Source organism: Lemur catta, chromosome 5 (assembly GCF_020740605.2).
Source record: "Lemur catta isolate mLemCat1 chromosome 5, mLemCat1.pri, whole genome shotgun sequence".
Taxonomy (NCBI): domain Eukaryota; kingdom Metazoa; phylum Chordata; class Mammalia; order Primates; family Lemuridae; genus Lemur; species Lemur catta.
This window is the reverse complement of record NC_059132.1, coordinates 56,585,888-56,604,021: the sequence shown is the minus strand read 5'-3', so window position 1 is coordinate 56,604,021 and position 18,134 is coordinate 56,585,888. Positions and strand designations below refer to the sequence as shown.

At 37.0% G+C, this 18,134-nt stretch overlaps 1 protein-coding gene and 1 pseudogene across 4 annotated transcripts in view; one reads left to right on the top strand and one right to left on the bottom strand.

Annotated features, from left to right (window-relative positions):
* KIF13A (kinesin family member 13A) overlaps nt 1-18,134 on the top strand; it is a 193,354-nt gene that overhangs the window by 26,424 nt on the left and 148,796 nt on the right. The gene's annotated exons all lie outside the window — the stretch shown is intronic.
* On the bottom strand, nt 1,467-13,138 carry LOC123638611 (annotated as a pseudogene).

Genomic DNA, 18,134 nt, shown 5'->3' with positions numbered 1-18,134 from the left:
TGTCTGAATGTAATTGCAGTTCTTTTCACATGTTCCTGTGTGACCCTGGGCAAGTTACCTGTCCTCTCCATTCCTCAGTTTCCTCATTTGGTAATGAGGATGATAGTACCTACATTTGTGGATGTAGACTGTAAATTTAAAGCTATGTTAGTAGACCTTTTAAAAATTGTGTTTATGATCTGGAAGGTACGGCAGTTTTTTCAGGCAAACCTGTACACAAGAATAGCCGTTACTGTCAGTGGCATCATGTTTAAATATAAAAGATGATGATTGATGTGATGAATAGATTTGCATGTATTTAAGCAATAATGTGGATGCGTGAACACCAAACTGGCATAAAATAACTATACAGGTTAACTCATAGAAACAAACTGCATTGAATTGGTGCAGTCTCATCCTGGGACTTTGGAAGGAGTCACAGAAAATAGGAAATTGTCAGCTTCTACCCTTAGCACACAGCTTCTTTGCTTTAATAAACCATGACTTTGTCTTCAGCTCTGTCTTTTCCAAACAGCCAAATCATTAAGATTAGTTCCATTGGTGTACTGAAATTAAGATAAATTTCAACCTAGAAATGGATACTTTTTCTATTACATATTATATAGTGAAGTATCTTGTTCTATGTGCTCAAGAAAAGCACTTGTTGAAATATGTTTGTGGAAATCATAGGGAAGATTTTACTTACTGTATATGTAATTTGGTCACATATACAATTTGCTGTGAGAGGGGGAAATGTCCACATCAAACTTTGCCCTATCAGTTACTCAACCGAGTGCTTCCGAAATGAAAGCAAGCAGAGTGGCTGTTAAGTGAATTGGTAGAATAGATTTTGTTGTTGTTATTAATATATTTAAATAAAAACAGATAGAAACTCAGGTTCTTGGTTCTAGTCCTGGCTTGGCCACTAATTGAAGAATCCTGGGTGAGTAATGTTAACATCTGTGGAAACCAGTCCCAGTTAGAGAATAGACCAGGTCATATCTGTGGCTTCTTCCAACTCTCATATTCAGTGATTCTGAATTTAAAGAATTGTATAAAAATCTTTATGAAAATGCACATAATGGACAATTTAGCTTTGGTCATACAATCAGTATAATTTTACCTTCTGCGAAAATGTCATAAATATAAAGGAAGACATAATATTGAAAAGAATATAAAATCAAGTCATTAGTATGAAGACTAAGAAAAGTTTTTCCAAAGAAGCCTAATATTATATTTTAAATTGTACCGTATATTATACTTAAAATATAATATTGATAGCATGTTTACTCAGCCACATTTTTTGAGCAACTATTCTAAGGGATGAGGGGATTTGAGAAGACTTTAAACGACCACCCCCTCCAAAAGGGGGAAGAGGTAGTCCTTTGTCTGTATGAGTTTACCTGTTCAAAAAATGCAGGTCTTATTATTTTAAATTGGTTTCCAATTTTTTTTTTTAAGAAACATGAGTCAAATTTTTTATTTGTTCAATTGTTGTATCTGAAGTACTCTTCGATGACATCCTTGGCCAGAGTCTTTCCCATAGTCCTTAACTGCTACACAACTGCAACCCTCCACTTTGTGGGGTTTTTTCCTGTGTTAATTTTACAAAAGACTACTCATCCCCCTAGTTTTTTGTTGTCATCAACCTTAATTAGGTTGATTTGGTGTTCAGCACAAAGGGCCGCTACTAACTGCATGTATACAGGCTCATCACAGTTGGGTGCAAGCACGCAAAGATAGGCTTGGTGCTTGTCTAAGGCTTGGGCAGCTTCGTGATTCCGCGTGCTAGGCCATTGTGGACCAGAGCGGTCTTAAGTATCTCTTGGAAAGCAGTATTCATGTCCATTTACGTCTCCAGCAGTAATGCCTTCCTTGGCTGTGGCAGTGGGTTATAGGTGAAGCTGAAGTTTGAATGCACCCAAACCTCCACGTCTGTGCAACATAGCAGAGGCAGGGAAAAAGCCCAAGGAATTTTTATAATTTCATGACATCTATTACACAGGGCTTTAGAGATTTTTTTTTTCTTTTTCTCCCTCGTTCAGAGAATAAATAATAAATAATCAAACAAGAAACCCTTTCCTTCCCTCTTACTCCCTAAGGGCAATCATTTCTCAAAGTTTGAAGTGTATACTTTGAGAAAGAAAGAAAAAATATGGGTGTATATTCAGGCACCTGTGTATATGTATGCATATAATTTTACATAAATGAGATTATCTATATGAACTGTTCTCTAACCTGCTTTTTAACTTAACAGAATAATGCCTTCCATAATACCTTCCTTTCCATGTGAATATATATGTGCCTACCTTGTCTTTTTGGCTGCTGTATTGTGTTTAATTATATCTATGAATGATAATTTATTCGCTCAATCCCCTATTGATAGACATTTAGGTTGTTTCTAATTTTTTACTACAAACAGTAACTTCAGTGAGCGTCTATTATATATTTGTTTTTGCCTTTTTAACCAATTATTTTCTTAATATAAATTATTTGAAATGGAGATGTAGTAAAAGAACATGAACATTTATTTAAGTTTTAAATACAAACTGCCTAATTGCTTCTAGAAAAGTTGTACATAAAGATATTTTTGGCTCACCCCTGTAATCCTAGCACTCTGGGAGACCAAGGTGGGAGGATTGCTTGAGGTCAGGAGTTCAAGACCAGCCTGAGCAAGAATGAGACCCTGTCTCTACTAAAAATAGAAAAATTATCCAGGTGTGGGCATTGTGTCCAGTGCCTGTAGTCTCAGCTACTTTGGAGGTTGAGGCAGAAAGATCGCTTGAGCCCAGGAGTTTGAGGTTGCAGTGAGCTATGATGACACCACTGTACTCTATCTAGCCAGGGAGACAGAGTGAGAGTCTGTCTCAAAAAAAAAAAAAAAAAAAGAAAGAAAGAAAAATTTAAAGGTTCCTTAGTAATTAGGGATGTTTTTTAGATGGGTGGGTAATAGTTATTTCTAAGTATCTGTAAGTTTTTTTTTTAAACATTTCATGTGGATTTCTTTAGGCCTGATTAAAAGTGTATTTGAGGACTTTTAAACAAATAAAGATGAATTCCTAAGATTGAGAGATAGTTATTGCTTTGTAATTTTGTCAGGTGCTCAACTGTTGAATAAATTACACTTTTGTTAAAATTCTGTGGAGCACTCATCCAACAAATAGGCCCTAAGAAAGAAATGTGTGTTTGTTTACATGTTCTTCTGTCTGTTGGTCCTAAAGAGTGTAAGAAGGTAAATTTAACCAGTGAAATCCATGATTACAGTACTTTATCTGGTAATCCATTAATAAATCATTTTATAATAGTGTATTACTTGAGTCATTATATTTTTGATCTTCTGTCTCTCTGATCAAATATAAAGTTTGCATTTAGATTTGTTCAAATCCCCCCCTGGTTTGTTAGAACTAAATCAGCTTGCTCTCTGCTCTTCTTTGACTTATGTGTGAGGAAGCAGAGATTTGTAATTTTGTATTGATAGAGATCAACAGAAAAGATCAGATACCCCATGCTCTGAGACTCTGCCAGATGTAATTTACATTTGAACAAGGATTTACAAAAGAACAAGGATTAAGTTAAACAATTGGAGCGGTATGCTACAGACTATATCCTAGGAACACTATTTGGGTCAGTAGTTTTTGTTTTCAACAGACTCTTGCATTGTGAGTGCCCAGTAAATTGGTTGTAATTAATAATTGTCTTAGGGCAAGTCTTTGTTTAGGAAGAAGGGAGTTAGTAGCTAAAATAAGTTTACGACTGCATTTTGTAGGAAACATCACATTAGTTAATGAGTTTCATGAATGTAAACATTCTTAAAATTATTACTTTTAAAGCCCATCGATTGTGTGTTATCTCTTAACAATTCTGTTTAGTTCTGACTCTTAGTTGGTCATTCTTTAAATATAAAAGCTTGAGTTGGCACTCAGTGTTTATTTTTACCTCATATGCAGTATTATGACAATCTGTGTAGTGCAGGACATTTTAAATTCGAGCCAGTGAACCCTCTGAAATTAAATTTGAAATGATGAGTTTGTGTGTGAATGTGTAATTTCTAAGGACAAGCATTCATATTTTTGATCAAAATTTCAAAAGTTTCCAAAACTCTAGAAAATGAAGAATGCTGGTGTCGGAGATACTTTATTGTTGTGTTTAGAAGTATGTTTTTCTTTTTCTATCCTCAGTGCTTTCCCTCATTTTCCCTCCTCAGGAGACCTGGGATAACAGCAAAATACATTTAGAGACCCCGTATACAGTCAGGGTCTCCAGACTGTCACGGTTGTTTGTATTAAAGTGCTGAAATATATCAGCAGCTACCTATTACTTCTCTAATTACTCAGTAGCCAGAATTAAAATGTTGTGGGTGGCTTTAATTTATAGCAGGAAGGCCTTTGTGGTTACTGTAATAAATATTAAACAGAGCCTTCCCCAAAGACATTGGTCACATGCTTCATCTCACCAGTAATTAACTTATCAATGAGCTATGGTTACTCTGGGGACTTTTTCCTAAAAGATTTGTATTTATGACCAACAAGGGCATGATAAATTTTTCTAAGAAAAGTGCCTTTTTGACCCAGAGGAAACTAATGCAAATTTCTAATGAGTTAGGGTGTATGGTGGTTGGCAAGTTTCAGCGTCCTCTTTGAGATGGTACGCGTTCCCTGCTCATCTGGTCTTATTTTTCCCTAGGTCAAGCGTATTGTACATTTGACATGTGTATTCATATTGAATATAATGTTGTAAAGAAAGCACAAAGCTATTTATCATTAGTTTAAAAGTATCTATTAGAATGTGGATTTTGCATTCAAAGAGCTTATACTCGCCTGCTGCAGCCTTCTATACTGTAAAAAGAAGCAAAAGAAGGCATGTGGACGATACTGTGTCAAGTTTGGGAACCAAAATGTTTCCCTTCAATGTTCATACAGCATAAATTACTTTGCTTTAGAAAAGCTACAATGTTAAGAGAGGGAATTGAATTCTGTCATTTTTTTTTTTTTTTTTTCTGAAGTTGGGAGACATTTGACTATCTGTGTTTCTTATTCCCCAGGGGAAAAAAAATGATGCTCTTTCTAAACAGAAATTTGTGAATCTGCAGTGTTCTCTCCCAAAGTGCCACCACTTAGGGTGCCACATAAAACCACTTGACTACTCGATGACAATTAATTTTAGCCCAAGCACTTCAGTAATGAATCTCTTCAAGTCAAGTATGTTCTGATGCTCCAATCTGGCCATTCCAGCACCTTAGTCTGAGACCAGTGGTAGGCGGAACAGGCAACTCAGTTATGTGATTAATTAAAATAAAAAATGAACAGACTAGAAAAAAATAGACTAGGATAGAGGCATAAAAAGTGTATTTTCAGTATCAAATGATGTTTCCAATGCTGAGTTTTTAATCCTCCTTGGGCAGCACAGTTTTAATTTTACTTTTTAATTTTGAAAAAATGTCAAGTTGCAAAAATAGCAGGCTTACACATTTTAAACCTTTGCTGCATTTGCTTTATTATGATCTCTTTGTGGGAAAAAAATATAGATATAAAATTTCACTTTTGAACTCTGAGAGTAGGTTGAATACATTTATAGCCCTTTAGCCCTTAGTACTTAAGGATGTATTTTCTAAAACTATTATCAAATTCAGAAAATTTAAGAGGCAATGGAGTTTTGCAATTTTGAAGTTAAGGGGGAACCTGAAAGCAAAACAAAGTAGCTAGCCTTAATTATTATTTCTTATCAAATTTTGCTAAAATAAATTTGTTCTCTTTAAAGTGATCTCTCTAAAATGGAACTATTAAAATTTTCTTTATTTTTAAAAATTTTGAAGCATTGCTTGTATAATAAAGGAACATGTAACTTATGTATTTGGTTGTAAGGGTTAAGAAAAAACATAAATACCCTGTATCACCACCCATCTTGTACTTTTTGTCTCTTGTATCACTTTTTGTAATTCCATTCCTATCTGTTGTACCTGTGAAAGGACATGACTATCCTGAATTTTGTATATTTTTAATTGTCTTTATAATTTAACTACATTTATATTAATGTTATGCCTGATTTTGATCTTTTTGTAAATGGAATGATACTTTTTGAACTTTTGGTTTCACTTTATTTGCTCAGCTATATTGGGGATATCTTTATTGAGACATAATTTACATATAATAAAATTTATATATTCTATAATAAGCATACAGTTTGATAAGCTTTGGTAGTATGTATACAGTTGCACAACTATTTCCACTATCAACTTTGTTCCTTGACATTCATTTGTCCACGTTAATACATGTATCTGTATTCACTTTTGCTGTTGTATGGTATTCCATTGTATGAATATACTGCAGTTTATCCTTTCATTGTTGATGGACATTTGGATAGTTTCCAGTTTGCGGCTTTTGTGAACAATGCTGCTATACACATTGTGATTGCTGCATCATAGGGCATGTGCATGTTAAACTTTACTATTTATATGTAAAATTGTTTTCCTAAGTGGTTCTAATATCACCAGTATTATCAGACTTCAAAATTTTTACCAATTTGGAGCATGTGAAATGATAGCTAATTGTGGTTTTAATTTGTATTTCCTTCATAACTAATATGGTTGTACATCTTTTCATATATTTATTGGCCATTGATTTGTTTTCTTTTGTAAAGTGCCTATTCTCTTCTTGTCCATTTTTCTCTTTTTTTTGCCTTTTGTAATTGATTGCTAAGAGTTATTTGTCTATTGCTTATATAAATCTTTTGTTATGTATAAATATTTTTTCCTAGCTTGTGGTTTCTCTTTTCACTTGGTTTTAATTTTTTTTTTTTTATTATCAGAAGTTCTGGTTTTTAAAATACTGTTTTAAAAAGTTTCTCCTTTACCTTTGAGATTAATGCCTTATGTGTCTTGTTTTAAAAAGTCCTTTGCTACCCCGTCATAAAAATGCTCTCTTATATCTTCTTCTAAAAGTTTTACATTTCACCTTTATTTTTATTTATTTACTTTTTTTCTTTTCCTTTTTTTTTTTTTTTACATTTCACATTTAAATCCTTGAAATTGATTTTTTTAAAAGCAGTATGAAGTAGGAATTCATTTTCCTGTATATAAGTAACCTATTGTCCTGGCACTATTTATTGAATAGCCCAGCCTTTCTCACTGAGCTGTGACTCTGGTTCTGCCATACCAGGCTTCCAGATAACTGAAGATCATCTTCTGAGCTCTGTATTCTGTTTCAGTGTTCGGTTTGTCTATCCCCAAGGCAGTACCACATCATGTGCATTACTGATAACTGTAGGATCAGTTTCCCCATTGTGTTCTGCTATACAGGTGGCTAGGTCATTCTTATAGATTGACATTAAAAAATGATGTTGGATGGCATTGGCCAGATAGTTCAGTGTGGAAAAAACTAGCATCTTTACAGTATTGGATTTTCTAATTTGAAAATATAGTATATTCGTTTATTTAGGTCTACTTTAACAATAAACATTTTACATTAAAAAAGTCTTCATCACATGGGTCTTGTGGCTTATGCCTGTAATCACAGCACTTTGGTAGGCCGAGGTGGCAGGATTGCTTGAGCCCAAGAGTTTGAGACCAGCCTGAGCAACATAGTGAGACCCTATCTCTACAAAAGAAAAAAAATGTATGTATTAGCCAGGAGTGGTGACACATGCCTGTAGTCCCAGCTACTTGGGAGGCTGAGGCAGGAAGATGGCTTGAGCCCATGTGTTTGAGGCTGCAGTGAGCTATTGACCATGCACTCCAGCCTGGGCAACAGAGTGAGACCCTGTCTCTTAAAAAAAAAAAAAAAAAAATTAACCCTCATAGAAGTTCTTACACATCTTTTGTTAGATTTGTGCCTGGGTATTTAAAAATTTTTTGCTATTGCAAATGGTATCTTTAAAAATTTTTATTGGCCGGGCGCGGTGGCTCACGCCTGTAATCCTAGCTCTGGGAGGCCGAGGCGGGTGGATCGCTCGAGGTCAGGAGTTCGAGACCAGCCTGAGCAAGAGTGAGACCCCGTCTCTACTAAAAATAGAAAGAAATTATCTGGCCAACTAAAAATATATATACAAAAAAAAAAAAAATTAGCCGGGCATGGTGGCTCATGCCTGTAGTCCCAGCTACTCGGGAGGCTGAGGCAGTAGGATCGCTTAAGCCCAGGAGTCTGAGGTTGCTGTGAGCTAGGCTGATGCCACGGCACTCACTCTAGCCCGGGCAACAAAGTGAGACTCTGTCTCAAAAAAAAAAAAAAAAAAAAAAAATTTTATTGAAGTATAATATGATACATACATTTTTCTATATGTGTGAGTGTACAGCTTGCTGAATTTTCAAACTAAACACTAGCACCCAGATCATGAAACAAAACATTAGCAGCTCCCTAGAAGCCCTCCTCTTGTTTCTCTCCTGTTACTGACATTCCCTGAGGGCTGTCACTGTCCTGACTTGTAAAATGAGTCAGTTTGCAGATCATTCATTCTCATTGCTGTATGAATATGCCACAAGTGGTCATTTTAAGTTGAATTTTCTGAGTCTTTTTTGTTGTAGCTTAGAAATGCTGTTGACTTTAGTATATACTGATCTTCTAGGCAGTAACTTTGCTAAATTCTCATTAATTCTAATAACTCTTTGCAGATCATTTTGGGTTTTCTTTATAGATACTACTTTTGTTCGCTAATGATGTTTTTTCCCCCCTGGTGTATATATATTTCATATCTTTTGACCAAGAAGAGAAGCAAGCATAAAGCAAGTCAGATCCAAACATCATGGGATATATATTTTATAAATAACTTAGGTTTTCTATAGCTTTTGGAAGTGAAATTGAGCTGGAATTTCTAGGGTTTTTGTTTCTTGCGGGTTTTTAAAAATTTTGTTGTTGTTGTTTTAATGGCATTGGGGTTCTGTTGCCTTTCAGTGCCTGTGTAGTTAAGACTGAGGAGTTAAGCTGGGGAGGAGTAAGACAAGAGGCAGCGACTGCTTTGTCCTTGGCCTCTGTGCAAGTGTGTGCAGTTGGAGGTGAATCTTTTTCCTGAGGTTTTTTTGTTTTTTTTGGAGACAGAGTCTTGCTCTGTTGCCCTGTGTAGAGTGCGGTGGTGTCATCGTAGCTCACCTCAACCTCACACTCCTGGACTCAAGCGATCTTCCTATTTCAGCCTCCCAGAATGTTAGGATTACAGGCATGAGCCACCACACCTGGCCAAAGAATTTCATGAGGTCTTGACAAACTGTCACAACTGGTTAATCTTTTCTTGGTTTATCAGTGCAGCTGGATATCCAAGAGATGTGTGTGTGAGGGTGACTTGTGTTCTAGCATATATGCTTGTTATTTAGTTGAATGAAAATGGATTTGGGGCACAATGAACCCAGAAGGGCACAATAAGTTCCGCTAGCCTGGGTTTGCATCTATAAAAACTTCAGTGTGTATGGATCAATGCATTGAAACTCCTCCTAGAGAACAAGGTGAAGTCTTCAAAGACAGTTAAAGTCACAGAAACTTTTGAATCACAAATTACCTTTTGATTTCTCAGAGGATGTCAGTGGTAAAGGCAGTAAGGCTCATGTGTCAGATCTCAACAGGGAATTTTTATACCTAAAAATTAAAGCCAGATCACCCTGTGTAGTAACATAGTCTGTCTGCATTGCCAACTGATGAGAAAAAATCTTTAATAAGTATGTGATTATTAGAAAACCATATATTTCTAGCTCATGTTTCTTTAAAATCTTCTTTGTGCTGGGTAAATGCAGGAAGGTTATAAGCATCAACTTAATGCTGTTGAAGTTTTCGTAACTGTTGTCCATTTGACCAGTTCACTGCCTTATCAAGTGCTCTTTATTCTTTCCGTGACAAGTCAACCGATGCCCACAGAGGGTTCACTGTCCGTGGACATCCCAGTTGAGTGCCCAGGCATTTCTGTCCCTCCCAGTTGAGTTATAAGTTACCAAGAATCAGTAGTATTTGGCCTTAAATTATGGAATTTAATTAAATATTACATAAATTACTATAATATGAATACAGAAAAATGTGCTTTTTATGGAAGTCAGAATCAGTGAAGGTGCATTCTCAAAATGTGGTTCCCAGATGAGCAGCATCCCTCTCTTGAAACTTGTCAGAAGTGCAAATTCTCGTGCTCCACCCCAGATCTCCAGAATTAGAAAACCTGAGGGTCAGGCCCTGAAATCTGTGTTTTACTAACCTCTCCAGGTGATTCTGAAGCATACTAACATTTGAGAACCTCTGTGCTAAAAAATATTGCTGTTGAATTAAGTACAGGAGGAAGGGGGATTATAAAAAGATGGGAGGCTTCTGCACTCACATTGTTTCTCAAGGATCTTTTAGTGTTTTATCCTCTTGAAAGAAGCAGAAACTGAAAAACAACCAAGAACTACATTCAGCAGGCCATTCTCAAAGAAATGGCCTTTGTCTCATGTCTAAAGATTGGTGAATAAACGATCTTTTATATGATTTAAGTTAACATAAAAATGTTTAAAAGTTCAGGTATTAGTTTTTATGATTCTCTGTTTGGTTTTTTTTTTTTTTTTTTTTTTTTGAGACAGGGTCTCACTCTGTTGCCCTGGCTAGAGTGCAGTGGTGGTATCATATCTCACTGCAGCCTCCAGCTCCTGGCCTCAAGTGACCCCCCTGCCTCAGCCTCCTGGGTAGGGACTGTAGGTGTGGGCTACCACACCTGGCTAATTTTAAAAACTTTTTGTAGAAATGGGGGTCTCACTGTGTTGCCCAGACTGGCTTGGCCTCCCAAAATGCTAGGAATACAGGCATGGTGAGCCACTGGGCCTGGCCAAGTCCTTAACAGTAACTAAGATGCTTTTAGGTATTTCGAGCTCCCCCCAACCCCCCCCCACCCCCCGCTCCGATTTTTGATTTGAGACTTGAATGTCCTCGACCTCACTTTCTTTAATATAATTAATCGAGAGTCCATAGAACCAGGATATTTGAATTCCAGGTGAGAGAAAATCCACTTCTTCATGGGTTTTAGAAGGGTCATATATTTTGGAAACAGAATGGATTCCACCCTTCAAAGACCAATTAAGGCTTCTCTGATGATTTAGAATTACGTATGTTAAGTCCTAACCAATTCAAAAGTTTGTCATAAAAAAAGTGCTAACTACAGGAATTCTTGTTATGGGGAAAAAACTTGTAGCAACTTGTAGCAAATGATCCTGATCCTGTTGTTTTACACCAAGTATATGTCCAAGTGATGCCTTCAGCTGTATTTTACATACAGGCCCCCTGTGAGGGCCCTTCCTGAAAACCCGTTTTCCAGGTCTGCTAAGGGGAAATGGCAGTTCTCTCTTAACTCTGCTGGTGTATTTCCTTCTTGAAAGAAGGAAACAGTGATTGGAGAGAGAAAAAGTATGCACAATGTGTGGTTGATTTTTGACCCCTACTTAGGTTGTATCTGGAGGGTCACTAACGTAGTGGTATTTTGTTCCCATAAGTAAAATTAAACAATAACACTTTCTCCATAACAAATAATTTCCATGCTCTAATCCCTCGTTACTCAGTGTGGTCTATAGACCAGCAGCATCAGAATATCCTGGGAGCTTGTTAGAAATGTAGAATCTCAGGCCCCCCCACCTCAGATTTACGGAATCAAAAAAATCTACATTTTTAACAAGATTCCTGAATAATCTACGTACATATTCAAGTTTTAAAAGCGTTGCTCTGGAGGGTGATAGTAGCAGGACTTTAACTGATCCTTTTGTGAAAAATATCCTATAGTGGATTTTGTTTCTGTTTTCCGTTCCAGTGTTACATCCAATTGCTCTAGGCTGAATATGGGAGACTCTCCTTATTAATTATTACCATTTATTAATTGTTACTACCACCATCGTTGCTGCTACTACTATCGTAACCAAACCAAACAGCAGTTACTTAGTCTAGGAAAATGCCTGCTGTGTGGAGTGAATAATAAATGTAGCAATTGCTTTAGGATGAGCAATTCTAACCGTGGATACAGATACTATATCAACCCACCAGATAATTCACCCAAACTTTTAAACTCCTCTCTGAAACAAACAAAAAACTGTAACAAAAATATTTAAAAACTTAGTGTAGAAAAAGTGTTCACAGATTATCCATTTTTTTCCTTGCCAGTCTACCATGAAGACACTTAGAATCCATGATTTAGTCAGGACTTACTTGTTTAACAGAGATCATTGTAGCCTTACAGGAAAGCTGTGATGGTGTGTACATGTGTTAGTTACAACTTTCAGTCCAGAAACCTGAGCTCTGCTCCTGTCTGCCATTGACTGGCTATGCTGACTTGGGCAAGTTGCATATCTGTGAAGTGAGATTGACTCAGTAGTTGGTAGTGTTCTGCCATCCCTTGAGGGTATGTAGCATTCCAATACAGCCTCTGTGAGACTTCATTTCCGTTTCAAATGGTTAGACTCTCAGACTCTAAAGTAAAGAAGACTGTGTTCAGTGACAGCAAGCGTGTTGAAGAATAATAAACTTGAACTAGAATGGCTTTGAGGAGCTATGATAAATACAATCAAATCAAGTATAACTTATCTTTCTCTGTTGTGTTACAGTGAGGTGTATCATCACTGCTTTGCCAAGTATTGGATTTCAGATGTAGCATCAAAACATCTGTTACTAAGATATGCACCAGAATGTCTTAGGTCTTCCTTTCAGGAACTGTTGTTTATAGATGTCTTCTATTGTTTTAGTGTTGTTAATATGTAGCAGATAAACACAGGGAGAGGGACAGGGAGAGGACCAGGAAAGCATCCTAGAGCACCTTAGAGGTTTTCCAAGATTTAAATTTGTTTTTCTTTATACTTTTATTCAATTGGAGCAAATAATAGAGGTCTTAAAGAAGGAGGAATTTGTGCCAATTTGCATGCATAACAATTGCATATATATTAGATTTAAATGACTCATCTCTTTACCATCATGGGGTTTTGCCATGCAAGGCTATAAAATTTCATGAGATTGGTGGACTAAATGGAACTGAGATACCAATTTCTGACATTTCAATGAGATTTAGTTGTCAAATTTCTAGAAGGAAAGGATATTTAAAGGTTAATGTTTCTTTATTCTTTGCATGAAGTTTGGTTTAAATCAAGCTGAAAGCGTACGTCTGAAGACTGCCATACTATAATAAGCCCAATTCTTCAGTCAGTGAAAGGATAGTCTGGGGAATCCCCCCCACCTCTCAGGCCCATGCTGTCTTCATGAAGCCCTTCATGATTTCTTCTACTGGGAGCAATGTCTCCACCCTGCAAACTCCAGAAATGCTTCATACCTTTCTTACTGCATTAGTCACATTTGTGTTATTTTACCATCTGTGTATGCTTGTTTCATTACCATCCTTTGTTTTTTTCCATTCAGCAGGTCTTTGTTGTCTTTGCTGAGCACTTATTAATATGTGTCAGGCACCATGCTTTCTAATTGAATTCTAATCTCTTTAAAAGCAGGATATGTTCTTGTATATTCTTATATTACACAACCAGTAGTCAAATGAGTAGCGATAACATTAGATGCAGATGCCTGTCTCTAGAATTCTATAATTTCACTTTTCAAAGGCCTCAGTAAATCACCTAGTGCTCTATTTTAAAGGTATCTTTGCCTTTGCTTCCCATAACTACATGAAGAGACCTTTTGTCACTTTTTCCAGACAACACATTTAGATTTACTGTGTCTTCAGAACTGTGGATTGCGCTATTGCAGGTTCCACTCAGTTACAAGATGAGCTGGATAAGGTCAAAGGACTAATACAATTTGAGATCACTGCCAAGATCAATGCTACCTCACAAGTTTAATGAATATTGAGAGTATGCTTTCCCTTGATTTAGGACCAACCAGCAATAACAATCCTTGAAATTACCAGAGACTTCCAATTGCTGTTGTCCACTTTGGATCATTGGAGGTCAGTCCTGACTCCAGACTCCCTTTTCCTTTTCCCCTAACAAACATTTTGGTTGTTGCTACTCACATTTTTTCTAAGGGAATGCAAACACATTTAAATGTAACACATAAATCTGCTTCGTAGAAATTCCATTATGCCTGTCAGAAATGAATGATACGTTTTTAAAAATAATGTTCATATTACTCATTATTTGAGTACAGACATTAGAGTTTTTTGCTTTGCTGACTTTTGTGATTTTTTTTTTTAATCTCCTAAGTGTTTTCCAGGATTTTGTGATTTTTTTTAAACTTCCCTGAGCTTCATCTATGATCTAGGGCAATAGTAGCCACATTATAGGATTACTATGTTTAAATGAAATAACTGTGTAAAATGCTTGGTACCAGCCCAGCACATAATATTTACAACTCCCTCTACCTCCTTTTTTTCTTTTAACATTTGCTTGGGACTGTGAAGCATATAATTGCCCATGTATTTAAATCTCACTCTCACTCTCCCCCAACCCCTGCAAGAGAGGAATCTTGTTGAAAATTTAGGGCAATGAAGAGAGGCTCAGCCTCCCCCCCTGACTAGAATTATTCTAATGGTGTCAAAGTAACATTGACTTAACGTAAGTGATACGAAGTTACTGTTAATCTTCCGTATTTGTCCGAGTTGGTCAGTGTGGGCCTTTTTGTGTTCTGACTGGGAGAAATTTCTGTATGTTCTCATTAAAAAACAACCTCCACACACAGCATAAGATGAAAAGGGGTAAAGTTTAAAGAGTAGGAGATACTGTGGTTTTAAGATCTCTTTAAAGCCCTTTAAACCATCAGATTTTATCTGTACTCTAGAATATGGTTGGGAATGTATCATTTATCTTTTTTAAAGCTTCATTTATACTAATCAATGTAGTATAAATTGGCTTTTGAATTTTGAAAGTATCTAGCTTTTTGTTCTATACTTGTAAAAATCTAAGAGGATAAAAAATTTTTGTTTACAAGGTACAGTTTTATAAGACTATATAAGAGTAGCCCCCAGGCCCCTTTTCCTCTTCTTACAGATAGGGAGAGATAGCTGAATTGTGAGAGAATTGAAATTGCTTCTCGTTTTTATGGGGAGTTGGTGCTTAGAGGTTCATGGCCCCGTTGGGGTAGTGGCTCTCAACACTGGCTACGTGTTCGTCACTTGGGTGCTTTTACAAAAATACTCTGCACAGGCCCAGCCTCAGAGCTGAGCTTCTCATCACTTGGCAGACAGGAGAGTGTGGATGTGTTACTTGTCCCTGAACTGAGCCACTCCAGCAGGTGAGGGGCCAGCAGGATTGTGGTACCAGCCTTTCCCTGCACCTGTCTCCCCCCAACAGAGTTGGAGCTAAGTCAGGGTCTGTGACACTGAATTTCCTGTCCTGGTCTCCTGGGGGCTCAGCAGAAATGGCTCAGGGCTTGAACCTCAAACTGACTGTTCTTAGTAGGAATTATTATTAGCCAAGGACAATGTTTCTTCAAAATCTGATTATGATATTTATTCAGGACAGTGATGAATTTATAAAAAAATGATTACTAAGGCATTGAAGCATTCATGGCAGAAAATTTGAGAACTACAGAAAAGCACAGATAAGGAAAGAAAAAATATTTCTAATCTCACCATCATTAGAGAGAGAACCATCATTAACATTTTGGCCGCTTAAGTGTTCCTTCCCCTCACTAGATAAATGATGAAAATAACAAAACTGGCCAAAAATAAACTTTCATTTACTGAATATTTATTTGGGGACAGCAGTGGAGTTGCTGTTGCCCTTAGAGTGATGAGAAGCCTGGAGCTCAGGTATAAAGGAACTTGTTTCAGGTGTTGCAGTAATAAGTCAATACAGGATCTCCCTGATTGCAGGGTGAGGGATCCTTGTAAGATTGATAGATTTATGTTTGGTTATTGCTGATAAAAATTGAGCCACATTCTACATTGGACAGTGGCCATATTTATGACATGCAGTTAGCACGAAAATATTATTATTATTATTATTTTTTTTGAGACAGAGTCTCGCTCTGTTGCCCGGGCTAGAGTGAGTGCTGTGGCATCAGCCTAGCTCACAGCAACCTCAAACTCCTGGGCTTAAGCCATCCTCCTGCCTCAGCCTCCCGAGTAGCTGGGACTACAGGCATGCGCCACCATGCCTGGCTAATTTTTTCTATGTATATTTTTAGTTGTCCAGATAATTTTTCTCTCTATTCTTAGTAGAGATGGGGTCTCGCTCAGGCTGGTCTCGAGCGATCCACCCGCCTCAGCCTCCCAGAGGGCTAGGATTACAGGCGTGAGCCGCTGCGCCCAGCCCTCAAAAGTATTATTTTTAAATGTCTTTTTATTATGACATTACTGGAGATTCTTTGTTTACAATACTGTTAATAGAATGCTACCTGCTGGAATATTTCATGTGACTTTCAACCTTCAGGAGCAGGTAGCACAGGGAGAATTCACAGTTCCTAATTAGGAGTGGGGTGATGTTCAGTCTCTGTTGTCTCCATATAAGCAGCTGGTGTAGGTTTTTCTCTTCCCACCTTCAAGTGAGGACTGCAAGCCTGGGCCTTCTGCTCTGACCTCACCAGGGTCATTTAAGGATTTGAAGAAGGCCAAGGCTTTCTGGCCATTAAATAGCAGTGCAAGAGAACGAAATACGGCCTCCTTTGTAATTATGAAAACAAAATCTGCCCTGTATTTTATAAAGATGCTTGTTTTCTTTTTATTCCTTTTCCACTTAAATGTTTACTTTTTCCCATTCTTTAAAAAATATTAAGAAAAGTTGACCCTAAATGCCACCATTTAGATGGAATTGGATTATAAAAGGCAGCTGTATTTATTTATAAGAGAAAATATAACCCTGAATCCTATGTTTCCATAGTTACGTTACATTGTAGTAAGATAAAAGCAGGACTGAGGGACAGTTCTGAAAGGTGCCCCAGGAGCCGGCTGAGATAAATGTGGTTATTAAGCCACTGTGCCAGGTTTTAGTGAGGATCTATGCAGATGGGTTGAACGAGTTAAAATTTCCCGTTAGAAGAAAGGCTTTGTGTTGAAGGTAAAAATGGCCAAGGAAACTCACACTATTGCTTCTCTACTGGGAGTTTATATCTCACCAGTGCCTAGAAACATAACTTGCAAAAGTCATTCCTTTTGGAACCGTACACAGAGTATTTTCCCTCCAGTTTGGGAAATCAATTTACTTTAAAAAATCTAAATTGCTTTCTACTCCTTTCTAGCTCGCATTTGTTTAATTATCTTATTTATTCAAAGAATACTGGAGACTTTAGGCTGAGTATGTATTTAACTTGGTCCTAAGTGCATTTTACCTGGTTCATGTAAGAATACTTAAGTATTATGCTTACTTAAACTTCATTAGTTGTTTTTTTTTTAATGAACGTTAGTTATTTAGTGTGCTTTTTTGATTGATTACTTGAAATATGAGAACTAGACTGGGGACATGGGGGAAGGAAGTATTAATAATACATGATCGAAAAAAAGTCGGCAATAGAATAGTGTTTTCTGTATGAAGAAGGTTGGTTATTTATTTATTTATTTTTTTTAAGACAGAGTCTTACTCTGTTACCTGGGCTAGAGTGCAGTGGCGTCATCATAGCTCACTGCAAACTCAAACACCTGGACTCAAGCCATCCTCCTGCCTCAGCCTCCCAAGTAGCTGGGACTACAGGCACACACCACCATGCCCAGCTAATTTTTCTATTTTTTGTAGAGATGAGGTCTCACTGTGGTGCTCAGCCTGGTCTTGAACACCTGGCCTCAAGCAATCCTCCTGCCTTGACCTCTCAAAGTGCTAGGATTACTGGTGTGAGCCACTGCACCCGTCCTATTGTTTTTAACAATAAAACCAGACAGTCCGTGTGAGGCTGTCCAAGTTTTTTTTCTAAATTTAATCTGGAAAAAACCCTGGCAAAATCAAGATTTGGTATAAAAAGCTTCAAATAGTGATGAAAAATCTCCACTGTAGAGTTGTTATAGATAGGAGGATGTCACCCTGTGTATATTACCTTTCACTCCTTATTAGACCAGTAAAAATATACAGCTCTTATAGCTGCCTATCGATGCTTGCTTGTATGGTTCTCAATAAAGTTTGTGGATTAGCTTATGCTGCTTTCTAGAGATGAATCTATAAACTTTCATAGACTCTCTGCCTCTTAGACTGTATCACAATTCAGCCTACTGGCTCTAAGATGAGAGCAGAAACAACACTGAAGACTTTTTTAACTTAAAGCAGAATTTTTGGCAGCAGTTAGTGAGGTTTTACTATTCATGAAGTTATTGAT